Below are 23520 nucleotides of genomic sequence, written 5' to 3'. Positions count from 1 at the left end.
GCATCACGGTGGAGTTACACCGGAGAGAAGATAGTTTTTCTCATGGTTGAGTAGAACACCTGTTGCTGTATTATCAAGTCACTTTAGTTACAGAAAAACCTAGGAGTCGTCTATCTATCTATACAGCATAGATCAGCTAGGTAATCATTAACTAACTTGTGATTCTAAATACTTTTTCGTGTTGACTGTGTGAAGAGCAGCTTGGCATTGCTAGTTCCAGGTGCATTTGGCAGTTTAGAAATTGTTTTTCAGTGCGTGAACCGAACGTGTTTGGCAAGGGAGCTGGTAAGGATGAACAATGAGGGAAGGACTGTGTGTCCCCCAGGACTCCTGTGCTCCACAGCCATGTGGGGAAGTGTTGGTAGGAGTGCAATGCAGGGCTTGTAAACTGCTGGCAGCTCAAACCCCAAGACAATGAAATGCGATATCAAACAGCTTTAATCATGTCCACTGGTCGACTTTCATCCCACCCAGGTGGGGGGAATCAGGTGTTACCTTTCAAATCCCGACCCTCAGGCATAGCCATCCTGCCTGCAGGTGAGCCCATGCCGTGTCTGCTGTGACCTCCCTCTGCCACCCAGCTGGTCAGCCTTACCTGCCTGCTGCTGGCCTGACTGGCAGCAGCCCTTGGCTCTCATTTCTGCCTCGTTTTCCTGAGACTGGCTTTTTGAATGTAAGGGATCTGCACAACTTGCAAAACACTATGCCTGGTTTTAAGCAGCCAGATTTCAGGGGGTTGTTTAAATTGCTGACACTGTCCTTCTAAAATCGTGGTGCCTACTAGATGTAAGAAAAACCAAAAAAACCCAACCCTCCAAAACCCAACAACAATCAAAACCCCAAACCCCAGTAAGAATACTTGCACCTGATATCAATATAGTTCATAGTTCTGGTGGTTATGTAGATGGACCTTTAGATTTTCTTAGGGAAATACTGTTTTATTTTTCAAAGTCTGTAAATAGTTGCTCTTCATTCTAGAAGAACTTTTAATTGGTGTATACCTTGATTGTTGTGTTATCTAGACAAATGACAATCACCTCTGCTTTGTGGCTTTGTTAGTCTTTTCCCTCCACCTTTTCCATTTTGCAGTTTATCGTACATAGTTAGGATTGGGAATAGCCTTGATTGTGAGTGTATATGTTTTTGGGTTGTCTATAATCCATTTGTATTGCAGGAATATTTCAGGAAATAAAAAAAATCATTAGATAAAACTTAAGAAAACCTTGTATCCCGTCTAGTGTGATTACACTACTTTGGGAGTAAAATGAGCAAGATTTGGCTAAAACGTTTCAGTTAAAAGTGATGTTCAAAAATACAATTGATGAAGTTTCTCAAATGAGGATGGATTATCCACACTTTTGAACCCTTGCATACAGCATTTCTGTATAGTTTTAAACTTTCTTTTTTTCATGGATATGCTCTGGCATTGCATTAGGGTATTGGGGTGGGCTCCCGCATGTTTCAGTCAATAAACGTCTTGTACTAAATAAAAAGAAGCATTTTCACATTGAGAAAACTTGTGAGTTTTACATTGGTTTTATGTTGTTTTCAGTGCAATAATTTTAAAATATTTTAAATTTACAGGAGGCTAACCTTAATGTGTGTAACCGTCCTGTGGAGAAATCTGTATGTTCTTGCAGCTGTGTGAGAGTGATCATCATACATTGCCTTGAATCACACAGCCCCTTGCTCTACTCCCTCTTTCAAAGTATCCAAATCCATCTCCTTCCCCCCATGTCCCTTCTGCTCCCTTGTAGTATCAGAGAGGCACTGGTCATTGCCTTAGAAATACATGTCTTCTGATTAATTCACATTTTCCAAGTGGCTTAGCGGCCATCAGGTAGCTGAATGGCATCCAGCTGCTGTGTTATGAAGCCCCTTGTCCAACAGTCTGCCATTAACGTTGCTTTGGAGGCTGTTACTCACATATTCTTCAGACGGAAAGAGTCTTTCCATTAAATTAACACCTGTGAATAGGGTTTGGATGTTTTTGTTTTGTTAGCTCACTATTCTAAGCATGTAGTTGCACACCAGTCACAGAAATGAGGTTGTCTGCTTGCTTTCTGCTGAGGCTGGGAGTAAGTATGGTTAACACAGGTTATTCTGTTGAATATCATGCTTTCATTTTCTACCTAGATATGTATGTGCCTGCAACCTGGTATTTGGGAATGATTTCTTAAATCTGAACTGAATTTATAAATATCACTGTGGTCCAAGTTGGGGCAGGATTTACCAGTGTGAACTGGCTTTGAACTAAAACTAATTTTATAAAAAGAACACCATAGTTTCCTTCACTGTGCAGCATCCTCCTCCTGCTTGTCCACTCTTTATTGTGGGAGAGCTGCCATAGTTGAGAACTGTGTGATGAGGTCCACAACTGGATCTCAGTGCAAAGGAGTGTTGGGGGAATGGCAGAAAGCAGTATTACTTAGGTTTTCCTGTGTTCCAGTGGCTGGATATTTTCTTTTTAGTAGTATTTCTGTGGAACATTGCTGTTATGAAAAGTCTGTGTCCTTCTGTACTGAAGTGTAGCCCAGCGTTTTCAGCTTAAGGATGTGCTGTAATATACTTTGTGACAGTTGCTGATTCTGAGGCTTTCATATGTGCAACATCATCTGAAACTCAAATTTTTTAAGGGTAAGGAAAGGGAGTTGGAAAATAGAAATCCTGAGTTTAGGGAGAGTTAGACAAGGGATGAATGACTTACCGTTTGTAGCGTTAAATGTGTATATAGCATTGTATAAAACTTCTGTGTGAAGTTTTGTTTGGGTATGCTTCTGAGATTGTTTTTTAAAGTCAATGTTTTGTGCCTACCAGCTTTTGCTGTAAAATGGACATAATGCAGGTTGCTGAGTCATTGACCCTTGTAATCAACAATTTATGTGTCTTCAGCTTGTTTAGCTTCATACCAAGAAGCAGTAGAAAAGTGATTTTTATATAAAATCACTAGGTGAATAAACTTGTTCACAAAGGAAGGGCTTTAATTTTTCTCTGGTATGTCTAATTTTTTATCATTATGTGTGGACTTACAGAATGTGCTCAGCTGAGATTGATCACTGGTGTGTGAAATGACCAAATTATAACAATGGAGAGTTTTCTGAGGTGGGTAATATATTTTCATATGTAGCTTCCAGCAATGAGTTTAATACACTGAAGGCCACATTTTCAATGCTTCTGTTATTGAAATGTAGTGCTCTGATCGTTTTTCTGCTGAACTTCAATTTAGAGCTTCATCTGGAAAACATCCAAGGAAAAAAAAAAAAAGCATCAAAGCAAAATAGTAAGAATTATCTCAGAATGCAGGAAGATCTTTAAGTGTAAAATTAAAATATGCAGTAAGGCTTGAAAAAGTGCATAGAACACCTTAAAGGCTAAATCTGTAAGTAAGAAAGGAAAATAGCTTTACTGGCACATACACTGATGTAATAGTTTGCTAACCTTGGGTACAGGAAGTAAACTTTTATGTTCTCACTGTTTATAACTTCATTTCCCATCTTTAGTCTTCTGGCTTTACTTTAGCTGAAGCATTGTTACCATTTTGCTGATAGACCCCCATGGAGTATATTGCCACTTGCAGAGCTCTGGTTTGGTCCTCTGCTTCACTTCAAAGCCACCAGGTGAACTCTTCCAAATATTTAATCAACTGAGTTGTGATACTCAAGCCACTTATGAACATGTTTAGTTAACATTTCCGAGGCTTAGATTTGGGACTTTGACAAGAAAAGCACATATGTGAAGAAGAAAACTGTGATGAAAAGAACTGTATGCACAGTGAGAATGGGTTCTGTCTCTTTAGCATTTTAGTTGTGACAATGTGAGAACTACTATTCGAGATACTTTTGTCTGTCTAGGATAGTTTGTTGCCACTGTAGTAGTAGCTGTGGGAGGGTGGTAGAGTGTGTGCAGCTTCAACAGCTGATGACTTTTCTGTTCTCTAGACCTATTATGAATATGGTAAAAGTTGAGTTTCAAACTGATTTTAAGAATAATTAAAGCAGAAATTTCTTCTGTATTATCCAGGAACACCTCCATATATCATGCTGAAGTCACTCTCATCTAGGCTTCCCATGTGGGTTTTTCCTTTCTTTGCAGTAGGTCTGGACCTGTCAGACACAGACTTGGGTGGTTCTTGAATTGTTCTGGCAGCATCAACGGGTGGTTTCCACGCAACATGCAAAACATATAGAAAGTTCTGTAAAGTGTAGATTTTCTAGGGTTTTTCTTTTTATTCTGCCTTGCAATGAATATTAAAATGCTCAGGAAATTCAGCATACTTTATTTGTCTGCTGGGCACAGTAAAAATTTGCTGTAGCATGTGAAAGTCGCTTTTCATCCCACCCGTAAGGTCAGTATACCTAAAAAGTCCAGTTATTGCCTTGGAGGGGGGAAGATCTGCTCATCACCCTAAATCTTAGCAGATTTTCTTCACCTCTTTTATTACAGGGACTTTTCTGCTTGCTTTAGTTTTTACATTGTCCTTGCAGCTCAACCCACACATTTTTCTTGTTTCTCTAGGAATAGCTTCTCTAGATGGCAACACCAGTGGCTGGCAGGTCTCTGCTTGTTGGGCCTGGGGAAAAAGCCCAGGCTTTGAGAAAGCCCACTGCCTCTAGCAGCAATGAGCAGATAATGCTGTCATCATTAGGAGATGTGAGTGGCAGATATGTGGGAGCCTTGTCTTTGGATAGCTGAAACGCTCATCTGCTGGAGCAGCTGGATGGATCCTGGTCTTGGTTGAACATGATTGATTAGTATAGTGGAACAATGTCTGTGCTGTCTTAAATATCCCAGTTGATGCTGCCATAAATTGTTTTAGGTGCTCGCTAGTATTCTTTCCCAGTTAGGGTAGAAACGCTCTTGATTTTCTTCCTTATGCATAGAAACCTTGCAGTAGGTCTGGTTTAGACTGATTACAGAATCACCTGTACTTCCTTGCTGTTTTTCCAGACACCTTCTCATGCTGGATAAACAGTATACATACACTGTCTCCAAAACAAATTTTGCTATGTAATACGCATATGGGAAGTTCTGCAGAGACTCTAGGATCCACCCTGCTGGAGTAAGATTTTTTTCTTCTTGATTTCTATGTGTGTTTCAAAACAAACTACCACCCCCAAAGCAGTTCTTGTCAACAGTTGGTACTCACTGTTAATTTTCATCCTTGGGGTAAAAAGATGTATGCTAAAATAACTTAGTTTCAAGAGGCAACATGAGGAGAAAAGAGAGGAAGGTAAAACTAAATGTGCCAGCAAAAAGGTGAATGATTCTTCATTTTGCTGTATCTGTCAGAAAATACCAACATTTGTGATTCCAGCCTTGAAAGAAAAAAGCAAGGAGGAAAGTTGTTCTTGTCATGTAATGTTATTTGATTGCTGCTTACTAATCTGTGTTTTCTTTCTTAGAAAAAGAAAAAAGGATTATTTAATCACGAATTGTAAATAGTGGGAAGTAGACATCTCTGGAAAGTAGAAGTTGTAGTAGAAGGATAAATTATTTTCTTTCTACCTACAGCACAAGACTTGCTCATTTTGGCAACAGCAAGATGTTTAGCTTAGCTCCGCCAATTCATTTTGAAATCTCACTATAATTTGCTGAGTTTGGAGACTGTGTGATTATTTCAGCCAGCAGGAGAGCCTTCTTTCTTTCTCAGGTTTTTAAAAAAATCTGTTTGCTAATTGTTCTGTTATTTTTTTGAATGTTACTTCATAATGTGCACCATTAAACTTTGTATGCAGGAATGGGAAGAAGTAATTGTTTCTTCTTCAGTTGATTCACACTGAAATAGCCATAAAATTCTTGATCCTGATTCTCTGCTTTTTTAGAGCTTGTAAATCATTTACTTTGTGCTTTGAGTGCAACGTGTTTGTATAATTCCAGTATTGATGTTGATGTATTATTTCTACTTCAGTCTCACTTAAGGAAAGTGTAAATAACTTTACAGAGTTGCAAAACAGTAGGGAAATAAGCCTCCACAAGCTAAGGCATCAGATTTATTTTCTGGGGCAAATGAAGAGGTTCTTTGAAGCCTGATCAAAGCCCAGGCTCTCTCCAGCAGTGTGTAGTATAAAGTTGGTGGTGTTCGGGCATTTAAGCAGAATCTGTTGGCTTCAGGAGGTTTTGGGTTTGGCTTTTGTTTTTGGTTGTCGGTTTTTTTGGTTTGTTTGGTTTTTTTGTTTTTTGTTGTTTTTTTTTTAATTTTTATTGGGGCTTTATATCTCTGGAACCCATATTCAACATATTTCTGGAAATGACAAATGCACTGCCATATGGCATGCCAGATTTCAAGCCATTCCGAGGTGCATGTGTGAATTTTAGAGTGCCTGGAAGAAATGAATGAAAACCACTTTCTCAATTTTATCTGTTGCTGAGCTCTGTAGGCAGAGGAGGGGGGAGGCTTTGAAGTAAATTCCGCTGGAGGGATTGCATGCTTATTTCTGAGCTGCTGTCCTAATGCAGCAAGGTGTAGATGTAATTTATGTTTCAAAATACACACTTAATTTCAGCAGGACTGTCAGTTTACTTACTGCTATGTTTATTCTGGGAGATGCCAAGAAATACTGAGCATCCTTTCGCTACTGGCAACTCTGTTACCATTTTCACTCCTTCATTTCCAACCCTTTTTGTGCTTAAACCTCTCGTTTTGAGGTTTAATGCTTTGCTTTAATGTCTGAACTTAATTTTTATGTATTGTTGAACTGTTATTTTTATATGTTCTGTATCTCCTTAAAAGGTTCTGTATTGATTGTACTTCATGAGTAGATTTCTTAAGCTTTTGTTGCTTAGTAAAAGCTGAGGAAGCATTACTGGAGGTATTTTACCAGAGTTATTTTTAATTCTGGAATCTATGAAAACTTTTTAAATGCAGAAAAGATGTTTGGGGAATTTGTGTCAGGTTTTGGTTAGAAAAAACATCTCTTCCTTGTGAAGCACAAACTAATAAGGTAGTTCCTTATAAAGAGTAGCTGTATTCATGTAAGTTTATACAAGTTCTGTGAGTTTTCTTCAAAATAAAAGACAATAAATTTTGAATTTTTTTTTTATATAGAAAGGAGGGGAGAAACTTACTTGTGAAATAGATAATCTGAGTGATTAATATTTTGCCACAGTAGTTGCTTAACTGGTAGAATTTGTTAAAATGAATTCTGTTTTCCTGTAACAATGACAGTTCACAGGGGAAATCATGTTGCTTTACTAAATCCTTTCCCCAAATTGTACTTTTAAAGTGTCGTACCTCAATACAGTAATTGTTAATGACCACTTCCAGCCCATAGCCCTTATGTTAATTTAATTTCTTTACATAAGCCCTTTAATTTCTATGCAACTCCAAAGCTTTTGATAAGATTGTGAATTTCCTCCATGTTAGATCATCCCCATGGTTCAGTTCAACTTGTTGTGTGCCAGTTGCTTGCTGTTTCTGACCTTGAATGAAAGCGTGTTGTGCGCTCCAGTTGCAATGAAAATGTGACGATGAAGGGTTGGTATTCACTGATGTAAAGCAGCAGTTTTACATGTGTTTATAATTACGAACAATTCTGAAGTTCTTAGTCACACAGCCTTCTGGTGGAAAAACGTTTTCCTTCCTCCTGGAAAACACTGATTCATTAGGCCTATGTTAATTAAGTAATCAGTTTGACAAGGATGGATCTTCTGGTGAGAGTCAAGAAGCAGGAAGCTGTGGTTCTTGCTGGTGGCAGGCAAGAGGGCCAGGAGTTGTGCTTGGGATCTGTGTGTGCGTGTTCCTGCTCTGGGCCATGGGACAGCTCTCCCCAGTTAAGAGGTCGTTGTGGTCAGGAGCATGAGCAGACAGGGTGGGGGTTTCCTGATGCTGAGACCATGTCCTTTTGTCAGGAACAATGGGCAACTGAAAATTCGAGGAGATTTCTAGGAGGGAAAAACGATACCCTTTCTGAATGGGCTTTTTTTTTGTGTGTTTGTGAAATCCATTTTCAAATGATCTTTCTGAGACAAAGGATTTCTTTTTTAATAATTTAAATAAACTTTTTTTTTATACAGTATCTCAGTTCATATCTTTACTCCACTTATAGACTTCTTGAATGTAAATAAAGCCTGCAAACAATAATAAGGCATTGTCTTTGCTCTTGAAATTCTGTTAACACCATATGTAGCATTAAGCATGTACTTAATGTCATGCTTATTTGTGATCAAGAATTTTGCATTTCTGAAATGCAACTTCTGTTTTTTTGGTAGGAATGAAATAAAAAACAGTTTAAAGTTTTTTATCTTTACCTGTTTTACATACAAAATAAATTGTAAGCATAATGTTCTGTGTCAGAATGGTAATATGCTTCTCAAATTTCCATCTGTATAGAACTGGTTTTGAAATGGTTTAAGAGGAGTATTAGTACTTTGTGGGTTGGTTAGTTTGGCCTCTTTCTTCATATCTTCATTTGAAAAGTCTTCTCCCACTTTTTTCCAGAATTGCTGTGTGTATTCACATCTTTAAAGAAACTTTGGAAGGTCACAAAATGACCTTGTAGTCAGACATTTGAAGAATCCTTGTATGCTGAAACTTTTCATCTTGCATCTTTGACTTGGATCAGAACGAACAACAAAAATCTCTGTGATTCTTCCCCTCCTGAAAGACTGGCTCGAGTTCATCAGTATTTTATCTTTCAGGATTAGAGTTTAAGCTGTCAAATACAAAACTTTAAGTAAAACCTGAGATCTTTTGGTGTAATAGTGTAGATGGTCTGCATTTCCTTTGCTTATAGATTTCCTTAAATTCATTATCTCTGAAATGTCAGTGTATCAAAAAGGATGTCTGCACCTAGGCTATTAACGGCCAACCCTTATTTTCTATCAAATTGTTCTGAATACTTAAAAAAAATCTGTTGTAATTAATGGTTGTTTAGTTTTCTTGATTAAGCTGATGATAAACTCTTCATAGCTCTTCTGTGTGTACTTTTCCCTTCCCTGTCTGTGCAGGGAGCTGCTATTTGCTTAAAATCTTTCTGCATCTCTTTGGTGTTCCTCTTACATTTTGGCTGCTCCTGTCCTGTTTCTTCCCCCACTTTTGCACTGCTTGACCATCGCGTGTGAGTTATCACACCAGCCTCCCACTCCGTATTGTACACAAGGTGTGAAGTCTTCACCAGCCACTTGCTAAAAGACTACATCTGCTATCCAAGCTCTTGTTTTGAAGACACCAACCAGGAGCAATTTGGCAGATCTCTGCAATAAAATGAAGTTGTGATTGCATGCCCATACAAGCTTTAATCTAGATATTGCAGGTAATGGCAGTAATGAAGATGTGATGGCATGGTCTAGCAACCAGGATATATCCCCAGCAGATTTGTACTCTCGTTTACATGTTGGTACTGTTTAGAGAAGCTCTGTAGACCTGAAACAGAACTCATGCTGCCCTCAGGCCATCAATTTACACATACTTTTAGTTCTGCTAGTTTTCTTTGAAACCATAGATGTATGGTTTAGTTTTTGTTTTGTTTTGGGTTGGTTGTGGTTTTTTTAGTGAAGAACTTTCATAACATTTGGTAGTAATTAGCCTTAGTCAGTCTTTCTAGTTGTGGGGGAAATCCTGGCCTGCTGAGAATTACAGAAGTCCTGTGGTTGATTTTTGAGGACCCTACAGTCTCATTCCTTTTTCAGTAAAGCTTTTGTGTAGGTACGCAAGATTCCTTCAGTTTGCGAATGTGTATGTATAAGTCTGATGGCTCACTCTTTAATTTGACATCATAAATTTGACTGAGTAGCATGTGCTAAGAGCTTTTTAAAGCTGGTGTTTGTTGGATTAGCTGCTCTTCTACTTGCTGGCATAACTCTTCATCAAGTAGCAGGTCCAGGCAGTTGGCCTGCCTCTCAGCTCCAGTGAAAGCACTGATAGGAAAGAGTTTTTTGCCTGCGGGTATATTAAAAGGCTGGAAGAAGAAGCAATACCGCCCTGCTTTGAGGTGATCCTTCCTTCAGGAATCTAAAGCTTTATTCAGGAGGCATTTTCACTCTGTGACAGCTTTCAGTTTGGTTCTCAGACCCAATGTGCTCATTTGAAGCTCCCATCAGGTTGTATTCTGCGGAAAAGAGGAGTCATGTTTCTGTGGTGAAGCCAGTCAGTTTTTAGGTGGCAAAGCTGAAACTGGCTTCTGAAACGTAAGTTGTGCAAAGTGTGTAACATTTAGCTTTACAGTTTATAAGTGCAGCACTATCTTCTTCAAAAGATTATTTCATTACTGATCAGTAATAGGCTTAGAAACCCATGCTAGGGAATTTTGGTAGGTATGCACTCTGGAGGGCTGCTTTTTTCCTGTCCTGTTTCCTTTGTGTCTCACTAAGTGAGCTGGTAATCTCTCTGTAATAAAAATAAGTAGCCCCGAGTTGCTCTGTTCCATGTATATTTTGAAATGCTCAATATTGGTTGACATTTCTTGAGAACATTAATGCCTGTCATCAGCAGGAAGGATGAGGTACTTCTAGTTGAACAAGTAAGTTTGCACATGTAAAGTTACTACAGATTAGTAAAATGTAAGGCAAGAATTGTTTTTGGGCAAAGGAATGAATTAATGGTGTACCCCATAAGGGGGCAGAACCAGTACTAGATGATGCATCATGCTTTTTGTCCTTGGTATTGCTTCACTATGTTATGTTTATTTCTGACTGTTGGACCATCACCAGAATTTTGAATCCTGTTTGCACAGGGTGTCTGTTCCTGGACTGATTTTTTTTTTTTTCATATATATTTTTTTTGCTACCATATGTCAAATGTGCTAAGAGCTTGAAGTTTGTTGCACTGCTTTCTTAAGGTACCTAGTGCTTCTAAAAATACAGTAGCTGTAATTTAAGCACTTGATATGTTCGTAGTCTGTATTTAGGCTCTAGTTTTGAAATTCCTTGATTTTTGCTGGGAACTGTTACTTTATATTTGTCAAGAAGGAAACACTCGTAGCATCTGTGATACCACTGATTTGAATGGAAGGTTGCTATAACTGAATTTTTCAAAGAAAAATTGTGTGTATACTTTAGCAATCAACAGTGGGTTTCTGAGACTGTTACTCTTAGGTTTCATGGCAATAAGCTTTGTGTCCTGAAGCATGTGGGATGTTTGTGCTCTTTTGCAGCTCGAGAGGTGTAACTTCCATAGAGGATAAGTTCTTGTTATAGGATCTGTATTTGCTGTCATAGCCTATTGAAAGGAATAGTGAAATACAATGAAAGCGAATATAATTAAAATTCCATAGAAAGGAGGGGAAATCATTCTACCTCCTTGAAAGTAAACCAGAATTTTCAAAATTATTTAAGTATACAAGTACAATTTAGTGTTTTCGGTTCTTCATTAGTTTTAAAAACTAAAGAAGATACTCTTAGCTTCATTTTCAGGCGAAGACATTTGGATCGTGATCATCATCTTCATATTTTTGTAAGTGAGCAATATAATACACCTTATGGGACATAAACGTCAAAGTTGCAGGCAGAGTTAATTCAGGGTCTGTGGTCTTTGGCTTTTGTTGTTCCCTAATGTGGCCTGCCTGTAGTTTTAGACACAAGATGAAGATAAATGGGAAGGACTTAAATTGCAGCAAACGATAGGTGAAACAGTGGGGAAGGCATTTTAAAAGGCATGCAGAAAAATTCCCATGGAAGTACATTAGAAAAGACCATGTGATTGCATAATATGTATGGAAAAATGCCTCTGCCTTTTGTTTCCTTTTCTAGCAAAAAGAAGAAAAACGTCAGTAATGTTACAGCCTTTATAATCTCCTCTGCACAGAGAAAGCTCTGGCCCAAATCTTCTCATTATAATTGCATAATTGGAGCACAAACCTTGAAATGACTTGATTACCCTTTCTCCTTCAACCTGGAGTTTACCCGTTTCTCATGGTTTTACTGGCTATGGGTGGTATGCATGTAAAGGACAAAATTTAATAAAAATATAACTGAAATTGTTTAATGGAATAACTGAAATATCTAGAAGTCTACTCTTGAAATTTTGTACCTTTCTGTCCTAGCAACAAAGTATCTGGGGAGTATGGTTGAAACTGGACAGCCTGTGTTTTTCCTGCAATTTGGTTTTTTTTTTTTTAACAAGAGATCATGTGTTTAAATGTCAGCATGACATTTTGATTTCTAGCCTGCACGAGGAAGATGATTTAGTCAGGTCAGCTATTAAAAAACAGCTATTCAACAAGGCTCGTATACATCCTTCAGAAAGAGCTTTGACTGTGATGGCTGCTTACTACAAATGAGGCATTTTTTGTTTTCTTTGGATTATTTTTATTCCCAAAAGGGCAGACCCGGACATCTGTAAACAGTAGTTGCTGGGTAGTGAGAAGAGCTTGGGAAATACTGTAATATAAGGTAGAGGAGCACATGCTTGTAATATATGCATAAACTAACTGCACTGAAGTGGTAAAGTATTCAGAGCTTCTGAAAGTTGTGCAGATTTACAGTGTTGAACATCAGTGTTGAACAATGATAGGTTTTTTGCATCCAGCTAGGATAATAGGTTACTTAAAAATACTATCATCTTTTCAGTACCCTTGAGACTGGTGGGATTTTGCTCTCCGTGCTCCCCAACTTGATGTTACCCTGTGTCAGAAAGTTCCTTACCCAGGAAAAGGAGGGGGGGGTGGGGGGGAAGAAACTGTGACACCTTTGGAGTAATTGTTGAATTGTAGGTGGTAGTTGGTAGGGTTTGCATGTGTTTTAAACATTGAGCAAACTTATGTGCCAGAAGCAGAAGGCTCAGGCATTTGAGAAGCATGAAATAGCGATGTCCACCTGGATACTTCAAGGGAAGGTGGGAAGAAGTGGCATTTCCCAAGTCTACTTGAAATGCCTGGCAGACAAAGAGAAAATTCGGAGCTACCTTCCTTGTAAATGAAATTTTATTAAGCTGGGATTGCCATCTATGTCATGCTTTAAAGATGGTTGAAAAACGTGCTGATGCTCATTTTGTTCAGTTTATTGTCATACCGTATGGGATTTAAATGAGACCTAATAGAGTAGTAATTGGATTTGCAGTGCCTGTGTGACACAGAGGAGGATTCATGGTACTGTGCTCGGTGTGTTCTAGAGAGCAAGTGCAAAAATGAAATCTCTTGTAATAAAGCACTGGCAACAAATGGATTCCTTGTATATATTCTTAAACTTAAAAAAAAAAAAAAAAAAAAAAAAAGAGAGAGAGAAAAAACCCCACCCAAACCCAAAAATTGAAGCTGAAGAATTTTGTTCTAGGCTTTGCCAAAATGTTTCTGATAGCCTCATTGACTGCATGGTTCAATTGGAAGCTATTTTAAATAAAATGTATTTTTCATTTTGTGAAAAATACAGTAAAGTATGCTTTAACTTAACAAGTTTAGTTAAAATTATTGTGTCTGATATTCTAAGTTACGTTTTAACAGCAGAAAATGTGGTGGGTTACTGATCTGAATTTGGCCTAAACTGGTAATATCCAAAGTTGCTGGCTTGCAAAGGAATCTCTGTGCAAGTGCCTAAAAATGCTTTTGAGATTAAATTCTTTGAATGGGTGAAGGTGGTAGCCGGTCTTCATTGGCACAACTTTGAATTAAGGATGTCGTGAGTTCTGGAGCGCAACCCTACGTTTCTGTATTACCCGTTTCTTTGAATTTCTTTTTGGAATTAGCTATATACTTCAGAACTTAACAGGTTTTCACCAAAAAAGCTTATTTTTGGACTTTGCTGAATACCTGTGCTCAGGAAAAAGAACAACAACCCAACAGCAACAAAACCCCCTCACCTCTAGCAGTGTGAGTCTTGGTGTAAGAAGCACAGGCTGGAACATGCAATCCTAAGTATAGGCCCATCCATAATGAATGGTTTACTTTCTCCTGAATTTGGTATCATGTTGGTAGAAGCAGCACTTGCAATACATGTACAGTGAGTTATATCCCTACTTTTGAAAGCATTCTTTCCTGTGTACAGACAGATCAGGGTTAGAAACTTTGTGTAAATCAGTCTGATATTTTTCATCATCATTCACTTATATGTGTTTAAAGGTTTATTTATCTATTCATAATAAAGATAAAGGTTTCCAGTTGAAATGTAGTTACTAACCAATATATATTGCTTCAGTTATTTGACACGTAGGTTTTTTTCTTCAGTTTCATAGCAGTTTCTTGAATAGTTTTGTTTAAAAAATAGATAAATGTATATTTATCTGTAGTTTCAAAAGAAGTTATTTTCATATGCCTGCAAAGAAAGAGAACAAAAATCCTTGTATTTTTTTGTTTGTTGAATTAGAAAGCTATTTTTACCCCCACCTTGGTCGTTCTCTGTTTTAAAACCACAAATAAACAGCGTCCTTTGGCAAAGCTCAGCAAACTGAATTTGCCACATAATTAAGGAGTAACACAGACATTTCCAAGGCAAAAAGGAAATGAGTGGTTACAATGGTTTAAGGAAAGCAGCAAAAGCAGCAAGAAATCATACTCTTGAATTAAAAGCCCTGAATACCATTTGTCACTACTGCCTGATATTAGAAGGAGAATATTATTTTCTTTTATGTAGGTTTCAGATAAATTCAGTTTGTGCTTCTGGGAAGTTGGCATGTTCTACTACTGCTGTTAATATTTGGTTGGGAAAAAGAAGTTTTAGAAAAACCAAAGCAGTAGTGGAGGATGTAGAGGTAAGCAGAAATCTTCTTAATTACTGCAGTCAATACATCTTTTTTCAAATAAGTGAACCTGGAAGCTATTATCTTGAGGAGGAAATTTGGACAAGGTAATTGGCTTTGACCTTTTGCCAGATGTCTAGCAGGTTGGTTCCCGCCCCCCCCCCCCCCCCCCCTTGTGTCCAGATAAATGTCATGCCTTTAGGTTTTTGTTCCCTTGTTCTGGTTTCAAGTGTGGAGCTGCTTATGTAGCTAATCTGCGCTTAAAATTATTTCCACTTCTAACCCCAGTAGGACTCTCTTTTAGGGTATTCAGACGGAATTGACATAATTGGATTTCTGCCCAGATATACTGTATTTAGATAGCTTTGGAGATGTCATTAATTTGACAGCTGCCATAGGAAATCATTGTTTTGAGTATTGTTACAGGGCCTGCAATGTTTCTATTGCATTTTCATTTGCAGTCTGCTACTGAATTGGTGTGATTAAAATGAGTAGAAAAAGACACCATCAAACATGTACAAGACATGAAAGGGAGAAAATCAGTGCTGAAAACCTCAGAATATAGGCGGTTGCCAAATTTTATTTGGGTATTAGGAGATTTTGGACTATCTAGTTATCTTTCAAACAGCAATAATAGCAGTGCCTGCGGCTAGGGCTGATGTATGCTGTGGTGGAACCAAAGCTCTGTTAATGTTTCTCTTGTCGTCAACCTAAAGCAATGTTTCTGGGGCAGGTCAGGCAAAAACTGCTTCAACAATTTCTGATTAGTAACTTGACAGAAAAAGCAGGTCTTTTGAGGGACTGTGTTCTTGGGAAGTAGTGATCCTAGGAACTCAGTTGTTGGTTCCTTTTCGTGGATCTGAGGAACCTGGTGGTTTTGTTTTGACCTGCACATTGAAGGTGCTGAATCTGGGGACTGCCATTCTGCCATGTCCAAAGAGGATGGTTATGGTACCACGCATCACTGACTAGTGCATACCGCCTACCAAATCATGTAGGAACCAAAGCCACTTCTAAGTTCCAAGTGTTTGTCTTCCTTTGGCTCTTAGTCGTGAACCCCTAGTCTTGGTAGTTTTGTGCTTGAACCACATGAAGTTTGTTGGTTTTTTTTTTCAATTGGGCCATCAGAGGACACTCAGAAAAACTTTGAATCTGGAATGCCAGTTTTTCCCAGCCTTTGATATACAAATGTATTGAGACAAAAATGTCTTGCTCCTTCCAAGGAAGATAATTTTCATCAATACATTACTGAACTCTAACACCAGGTACTATTTCAGCATATTCCAGTTTCAGTAAGGGGTTTTGTGTTGCAATCTTTGGCTTTTTTTACCCCTCCCTCAATTTTACTAATGGGTTCTATTTTGATGTCTGTTTATATGAGTTTTACAGCCCTGTGCTTTTTAACATTGTAAAGGAAATACCAAGTTTGAGTAAGCAATGAATCTTTCAGGTCTTTCTGCTGGTGGTGGTAGAGAGGGATTTCTTCCGCTTGCTTCCTCAGCTGAAGTCATTACAGATTTCATCACCTGAGAGCCAGGATGCCTGGACTTCTTTCTGCCATCCCTTCAAAGTGAAATGGCTGTCTTTTACGCTGACAGTACTTCAGATGTAGTTTGCCTGAACAGAATAGGGCAGAGCTTGTATACTCTTCAGAATGAGGTACTCTACTTGGCCAGTAATGCCTACAGCACCCTTGCGTACCTGGTGGCTGTGCACCTGAAGGAAAGGTAAAACCCGAACACCTTCAGCGAACAGGCTCAAGTACAAGGAGTGATTGCTGCAGCTGCTGCTGCTGACAGCTTTTACAGGAGTTGGGGAGTGCCCAGGCCAGGCCTTGTTCTATCAGATAACATATCAAGTTGCCACTTTGCAGTTTGAGAGTTACCAAGAAGTTTCTGACAATGTTTTCCTTGAATATGTCACTCAGGATCTGCTCTGTGCATTTCTTCCAGTTCCCCGTATGTGCCTGGTGGTTTCAAAGACAGCCACTGACCTTGACCTATGCCTCTTAACATCACCTTACCCCCCGTGTATTTTAGCACAGAGGCTGTAGTGCACCTGTTATTTCAAATTCGGACCGTGGTGTGTTGACTGTACACATAGTCCAAAAGAAAATCTTTCCTAAGAACGAACGAATAATTTACCACCAACAGGAGCTCTAGAAAGGGTTGCAGTCAGCCTTTAACTTTGAATGCCAGTGGGCTAAGTCTGCCTTACACTATTAGTGATCTGTAGTCTCTCTGTAGCCCCTGTTACAGTCCGTCCCATTTTCTGTTACATGTACCCCAAAGCAAATCTTCTTTGACTGGGTAGATGGGACATTTATTTGCTTATTTTAAACATTAGTCTCCCTTCCAACAGCAGTAACCAAGTGTCTCTGCCTAGCGTTTCTCTGATAGTGAGTTAGCGTGGCATCCTTCTGTGGTAGCTAATTCATCAGAATCTGTGGTTTTTCACTTCTCCAAAAAGCATCTGCAAATGCCTTTTTTCCAGTGGAGGTGTGCGTTTTCAGTAATTGACATGTGCAGATTACTAGATTGCTGTAAAGAGTATATTGATGTGCTGTTTGTAGCCATCTTTCACAGCCCTGACACCCACAAATATTGAATTAAAATCTCTGACTCTAGTAGAGAGGTTTGGAAGAACGGGTATGATCGGTGGGTCATATGTGTCTGTGTAAACCGTTTTAATGGCAGAGGTGCGATAGGAAAAATAGATTTGTGAAGGAGCTGCTTGGGTTGATGAGTTGTTACCCACTCAGGTCCTCAAAGATTCTGAGCTGATTTTACTTAACAGAAAAGACTGTCACTGTGCAGTTTTTACAAACAAAAATTTAAAGTATTGATTGGAACAAGGCTAAAGTTCCACTTGAGTGAATTATTAAACTATATGTATAAAATGCTGATTTCTAAATGCTGAAGAAACTTATCTAACTGTAAGTGCTAAGATGTTTCTAAAAATGAAATCTGTAATTTGAATAATAAGGTATCCCCTTAAGGAAACCAAAATAATTATCTCGTGTTCAAACCATGACCTTGAGAAGCTTGCTTAGTTAAGCAGTACCTAAGGTTGAAGTATAATCCTTTCCTTTCCTTAAAGATACTGTGAGACAAAGTTTAGGAACAGCCTGGGTATGTATAGTTTCGTTTCTTCTTATTTGTCTGCCATTATAATTGGTAACTCGGCTCTACCAGCATACATTAATAAGGGTTCTTGAGGTGCTTAGAGCTGTCCTAAGCATAACTTAAGATCTTTGTTGCTTCTCCAATGTGGGCTTTAGGGATATTTATACATACACTTCCATACCCAGTTTGTAAACCCTTAAATGAGGAAAACTAGAAAGATTGTGAGTTCCTGTTCCTTATTTTAAGTAGAAAAGAAAAAAAATAGGGGAATTGAGATAAAATGGAGTTTGAATACTTGACCTTTCACAGGTAGTTATTGAATAGGAATGCTTAAAAAACCAGGGGCTATTTTGGTGGCACAGTACCTTTATTGTGAGCCTCCTTCAGTCTGCAGACCGTGAGTGGACACGGCTTCCATTTATTTTGATGCTTGGTTATCAGCCTCAAAGACAGGTGTGTGTGGAATTTTGTTGGTGGTGGGGTTTTTGTTTGTTTTTGAGAGTGCAAGATTACATGTCCTTTCATGTTTATAGCCTCATGGTGGGGAAGGCTTCCTGGCCTCCCATTTATGATTTCTCCACTCTGCTTTGGGGTTTTTTTTTTGGTTCTTTTTTTTTCCTTTTCTCATGCGGGGACTGCCCTGGAAGTTTGCAGCTCAGCATAATCAAATTTGAATTAGGTCAATATCAGTAAGTATCAAAATGGAAGTGGAAAATCCTGCTTAAGCCAGGAATTTAAAAAATTTGCATATTACAGTGAGTTTAAGTAGTAATTTGGTATCAGGATTAGGTTTTTAATGGCTCGGACTTTTGGGGAAAAATTCTTGCTGACAGAATGTAAGAACTGTGTGGTTTCTCTTAACAAAATAATGTGAATCTGTACAATGTATATTGCAGAATTTTAGCAGATGCAGTTGCTAACAGATGTAAACCTCCTCATTTATTTCCAGTTTAATAAGATGCTAGTCATGCATGTGTTTGAATTGCAACTACAGAGGAAGCTGACAATGAAAGTTGGTTTTTGAAATACAGTATTTTAAATGTTGATATTATTTGGACAATCAACTACTTGTGTTTCATGAATAGATTGGGAGTTGGTGGCTGTGCAAGTAGATGTAAAAAGTGTTCCTGTTTTTTGAGAATGTATCTGAGTCTGCGGAGGAAATGCATTTGACTGCAGGAGATAAATAAGAATTTAGGTCAGTGTAGCCTCTTTGCGTGTTGTTAAAGTGTGAGCCATTGCATGCTTTCTCTAGCTGCATTCCTCTCACTATACCCTGTCCCAAAATCGTTGTTTGGGGGAGAGGGCGGGGGGGCGGGGGCTAGTTGTTTGAGCAGCAAACGATACCTGTCTAATCATTTCCTCTTTGATAAGGCTGCATGGCCAGGGGGTGTACTACAGCTCTTGTATGCTAGAGCACAGAGGCGATACACAACCTCCTGCTTTTGCACTGTTCAGAAGAGACCCAAATTTCTTAGGCTAACCCTTATAGCCTCTAGTGATGGCTCCAAACCTGGACCGCTTAAAAAAGCCCATTTAAACACAGAAGCTTGTCTTTGCTTCAGGGGCTAGTCTCATTTTCAGAACTGGCGTACAGGCTTAAATCTTTTCCAGTGTTTTAGTATCTGACAATCTTTTCTGCATGCAAGGCAGTGAACCTGTTCTTGTGCCCCATTTTCACTTCCTTCTTTGCCATTAAGGTACTGTGATCTTAAGACGAGAAACGCTTAGCTGTGTAGAGTATCTAGCATGAATGGATTTTCATTCTTTTGTTTGTTTTTAGAATGTTATACACATCGTAATGCAATGTTGCAATTTGCAGCCTTTTTAAAAATCTTAAATACAATGTGAACCAGTCTTCCTTTGTTTTCTCTGTTTCATACTTAGTTTTAAAATGTAGTATTGAATTAATGCCTTGACTTATCAGAGTTAAAGAATTTACTGCATATTTTAACATGACCATTTTCTTAGCTTTAGAATAAGGTAATAAGTGATTTTTGTGAGGTTATATCTGACTAGCTGGTTAAAATACTAAGCATATACTAGAGTCTTCAGTAAACCTGGTGGTTTTTTTTTCACTTTAAGTAATCGAGCATTGAGCTTTTGAGTGCTTAGGCTGATCTCTGCTGAATCTGCTGCTCCACGGAACTGGATTTTGCTTGCCCAATTGTCTATATAGTTAAAATATTTTGAACATAGCCTGTTTTGATGTAACTTCATTTGAAGTATCTGCCTAATGGAGAAGTCTTAATGGAATACTTTAATAGCCCAAAGTGGTTACCTGCAATTGCTCCAGCGTATTTCAGTCAATTACAAAGGAAGGCAATATTTAATGTTGGAGTGGAGCTAGATGGTGTAATGAACTGGCAGATTGCCAGCTTGATCTTTTCCACAGGAGAATTTGTATTAACGTGATGCTTTTCATTTGTTCTCCAGAAGGTCACCAGTAATACATCAGTTGTTGAATTTTATCATAGTTATTGGAGTCATTTGAATGCCTTACCATTGGAGTTAAAACTCCCAGTCTGTGTAGTACAGGTTTATGGTCAGGTCATTCTTGTGTATTAGCATATTAACTATCAAAGAGATTATTTTAGCTATTTCATGTCAGAATTTAAATAGGACGTGGTCAGGTATTGAGAAGAGAGCCTGAGAGAATTGTCATTGAAGTAGTCATTGTAAGGCTGAATCTGGATTTTAGCCATGGGGATAAAGAAAATGGGGCACATTAGAGCTATTAGTGAAAGGAAACATGGTTAGTAACTGTGGATGTTACTTGTAATCATTACAAAAGCACAGATTTACTCTTAAGGTTGTAATCTTTAAAGACTACACAGTTAAATGTACAGTGTTTATTATATTGGACGTTACTGATATTTATCTTCTGGTGCTTGTTTGCTGGCATCGGGTTCAAACTTTTATTTCTGACTATTCAAAAGTACTTTTCACTTTAGTATAGCCCTTGTACAGGAAGACCTGGGTCTAGAAAAAAGCTGAGTGACTGATGTTGCTGTTCAAGTGCAGACAGATTTGTCGTTCCTGCCTTGCATGTTTGTAATCACTTGTTCATCGAATTCCTATACTCTGCCAATTCCTGTTCCTTGTTGTTGTCTCCTGTTCCTCTGCTCTGAGCCTCATGCTAAGCATAGAATATGAAGGCAGTCATGAGTGGTTAGGAACTGTGACATTTTACATGCAGCCGGGGCTGACGTTACTGCAGTAGTATTGGCTTTAGGGTTGAGATATGACAAATGGACATCACGCTAGGTGGTACAGTAGTGACGGGCACTGGTGATACCATGGGGTGACTGCCCAGCTCTATGCTTTTGTTTGCCTTGCTGCCTTTCAAGAAAGTTGTTGACTTCATTTCCCAAGTTTTCTGATGTGCCAGTTTGTCTTTTGGGTGGGCAGTAAGTATTTGCCATGTGTGCTCCAAAGCTTTTGAAGGCTGATGGAGATTTTTTTGTACTCTCAAAGTTTAACTATTCATTCCCCACCCTTGTTTTGCTATCACATACAGTCCTGCCTGGGTAGGACACATCAGCAGAACCAGAAACTGCCACGTATGTTGCAAACCCTCTGCCTGAGGGCAGATAGTCCCAAATCCCAACCACTGTTTCCATTTACTGCCCTTTGAGAAGAAAGATCTTGAACTTCTATAACTGAAAGATTGTTTGAAGGAACATATTTAGAATATAAGTGAATTATTTAAGGCCCAGGTTTCCATACTGCGTTTGAGTCACTCTGCAAGTCGCAACATTGCAGGCAAAGTGTTGGGCTGTGGGAGCGTGTGATGGAAACTGGTTACTCTTCTGGGGAAGTGACTCTTAGTGTGACTTGCAGCAAAAAAATTCCTCTGTCTTTTCCATAGCAAAGTTAAGGTTTTTACCAGGAGAAAAATAGGAAATGAGGTCACAATGCAATGGAATTGAGCCCAGAGGCGACTGAGACCAGTCGGCATCTTGCACTCATGTGTCTGTTATCTACCATGGTTTTATTTCAATCCAAATGATGGTAGCAATGAAGTTTTCCTGTGCATCTTCTTCCTTTGACTTTTTGCACTATCACCATTAATGTCCTGAGCTACTTTTGATTTATGTTACTTGAGCTGTGAAAATAAAACTATTCTTGCTGTACAGAAGGAAGCTAGCATTGTTATATTGAGATAAACACATGACTCATTCTTTTCTTATGTGTTTAGATGGAATTTGGATACTTATTTTCCCCAACTGTGCTTCCTATCCAGTTGACTAATAATACAAGGTTAGTTTTTCAGGTATTGATGAGTAACAGTACTGTTTTTCAGCTCGGTTTCAAACGCGAGTTCTATATGCAAATGCGCATTTGTGAAGGTGGAAGCAATAATTGAGAGAGGTGTTGGGTTTTCTTTAAGGAACAAACCAAAAAACCCCAGACAATCAGAAGCTTGGTACAGTACTTCAGTGGTGGATGGTAATGGGCAGTAGAAGATTTGTGAGGTAGGAAGGGGAAAGATAGTTCTGTTCAGAAGATCTCATAACAAAAAATGAAGTGACTTTTATTTTCTCACTTTTTCCCTTATATTTAAAATGTTCTTGTGTTATTGACAGGGGAAAAACATGTACTACAGAACAATCAACCAGTAGAAAAATAAATCTGCCCTGCCTCAGGGTTTTAATGTTGCTTCATTTATTAAAGTATCTTTCCCATTTACTTGCTATCTGTCCTATAATTTCAAATATAGAGCAATTTTCAGCAAGAATGCAGTCGAGGTCTGTAACCGGGTAGGAAAACTGATACAGCAAAGTGTGAATACCCATGCTCTGTGTCTGCAGAAAGCTGAAAACCAGGATCAGGCAGTGAGGCAGCACCCTGGCCGGGGAGAAGGTGGGTAGGTCACCCTCCAGTGCCCTGTGCCGTTACAGGCATATCTTCATTCAGGGACTGAACTGGATCAGGAGGCTCTTCTGTTTGAATAATACTTCGTCACAATTTTCCCCTCTCTGTTTTGTTTTTTCCTTGTGTGTTTTTCAGGAGGGCCAGTAGTGCTTAGGCTCTCATCGCAGGTGCTGGAGAGCAAGGGGTGAGCCACCATGGAGCTGAGGGGCAGGGACTGTCATGTGCTTTACCCCCTAACAATATGTTTGCGCTTAAATGTTTGTCAAACTTTGGGTTCAGTAGTTCTGTTACTCCCCTTACTAATAGGTGGAAGTCTGAATCTCACTTCTAAACATCTGTGTAAGGCATTTATAATACCTTTGTCAATACTTTTTTACCCCCCTTCATCATGATGCACAGGCTCACTGGATGAATTGCTCTTTTTAATTGAATTTCTTCATAGGGTGCTTTTGTAGAGTGGTAACTGGTTGGAATCTGTTCAGAGAAGACTTCGAACAGAAACATTTTTGCCTGAGTAGTCTCAGGTTGAGTAGGAGTTGCAATGTATCATCCTTACGAATTAGGATCTGCGGTGGAGGAAGATGCTCAGAATTCTTTCCTTCTCTTTGAATTGGATCTTAATGGGTTTACACTGCCTGAATTTTTCAGACAACCTAAGGAGTTAGAAGCATCATTAAAAAACAGAAACAAGTGTTTAAATACTTTGAAGTCCCTTCTGAAAGATTACTTTTGTGGCTAGAAATACTTAACAGAACAGTGGAGGCCAGGAGGGAGCTGTGGAAGCTTGTGCCGTCCAGCTCCCAGCAGGGCTAGGGCCACAGCTGGGGCCATGTCCAGGAGGTCCATTTGAGAGTCTCCCAGGAAGAAGGTCTGTCAGTTCTCAGGGGGCATGTGGCTGTGCTTTAGCCATCC

The 23520-nt window shown here is 38.9% G+C and overlaps 1 protein-coding gene across 2 annotated transcripts in view; it reads left to right on the top strand.

Moving 5' to 3' along the window:
* NCK2 (NCK adaptor protein 2) overlaps positions 1 to 23520 on the top strand; it is an 88852-nt gene that overhangs the window by 9294 nt on the left and 56038 nt on the right. The gene's annotated exons all lie outside the window — the stretch shown is intronic.

The sequence above is a fragment of the Falco rusticolus genome, chromosome 2 (genome assembly GCF_015220075.1).
Source record: "Falco rusticolus isolate bFalRus1 chromosome 2, bFalRus1.pri, whole genome shotgun sequence".
NCBI lineage: Eukaryota > Metazoa > Chordata > Aves > Falconiformes > Falconidae > Falco > Falco rusticolus.
Note: the sequence above shows the minus strand (reverse complement) of the source record. Positions and strands in the feature narration are given on the sequence as shown.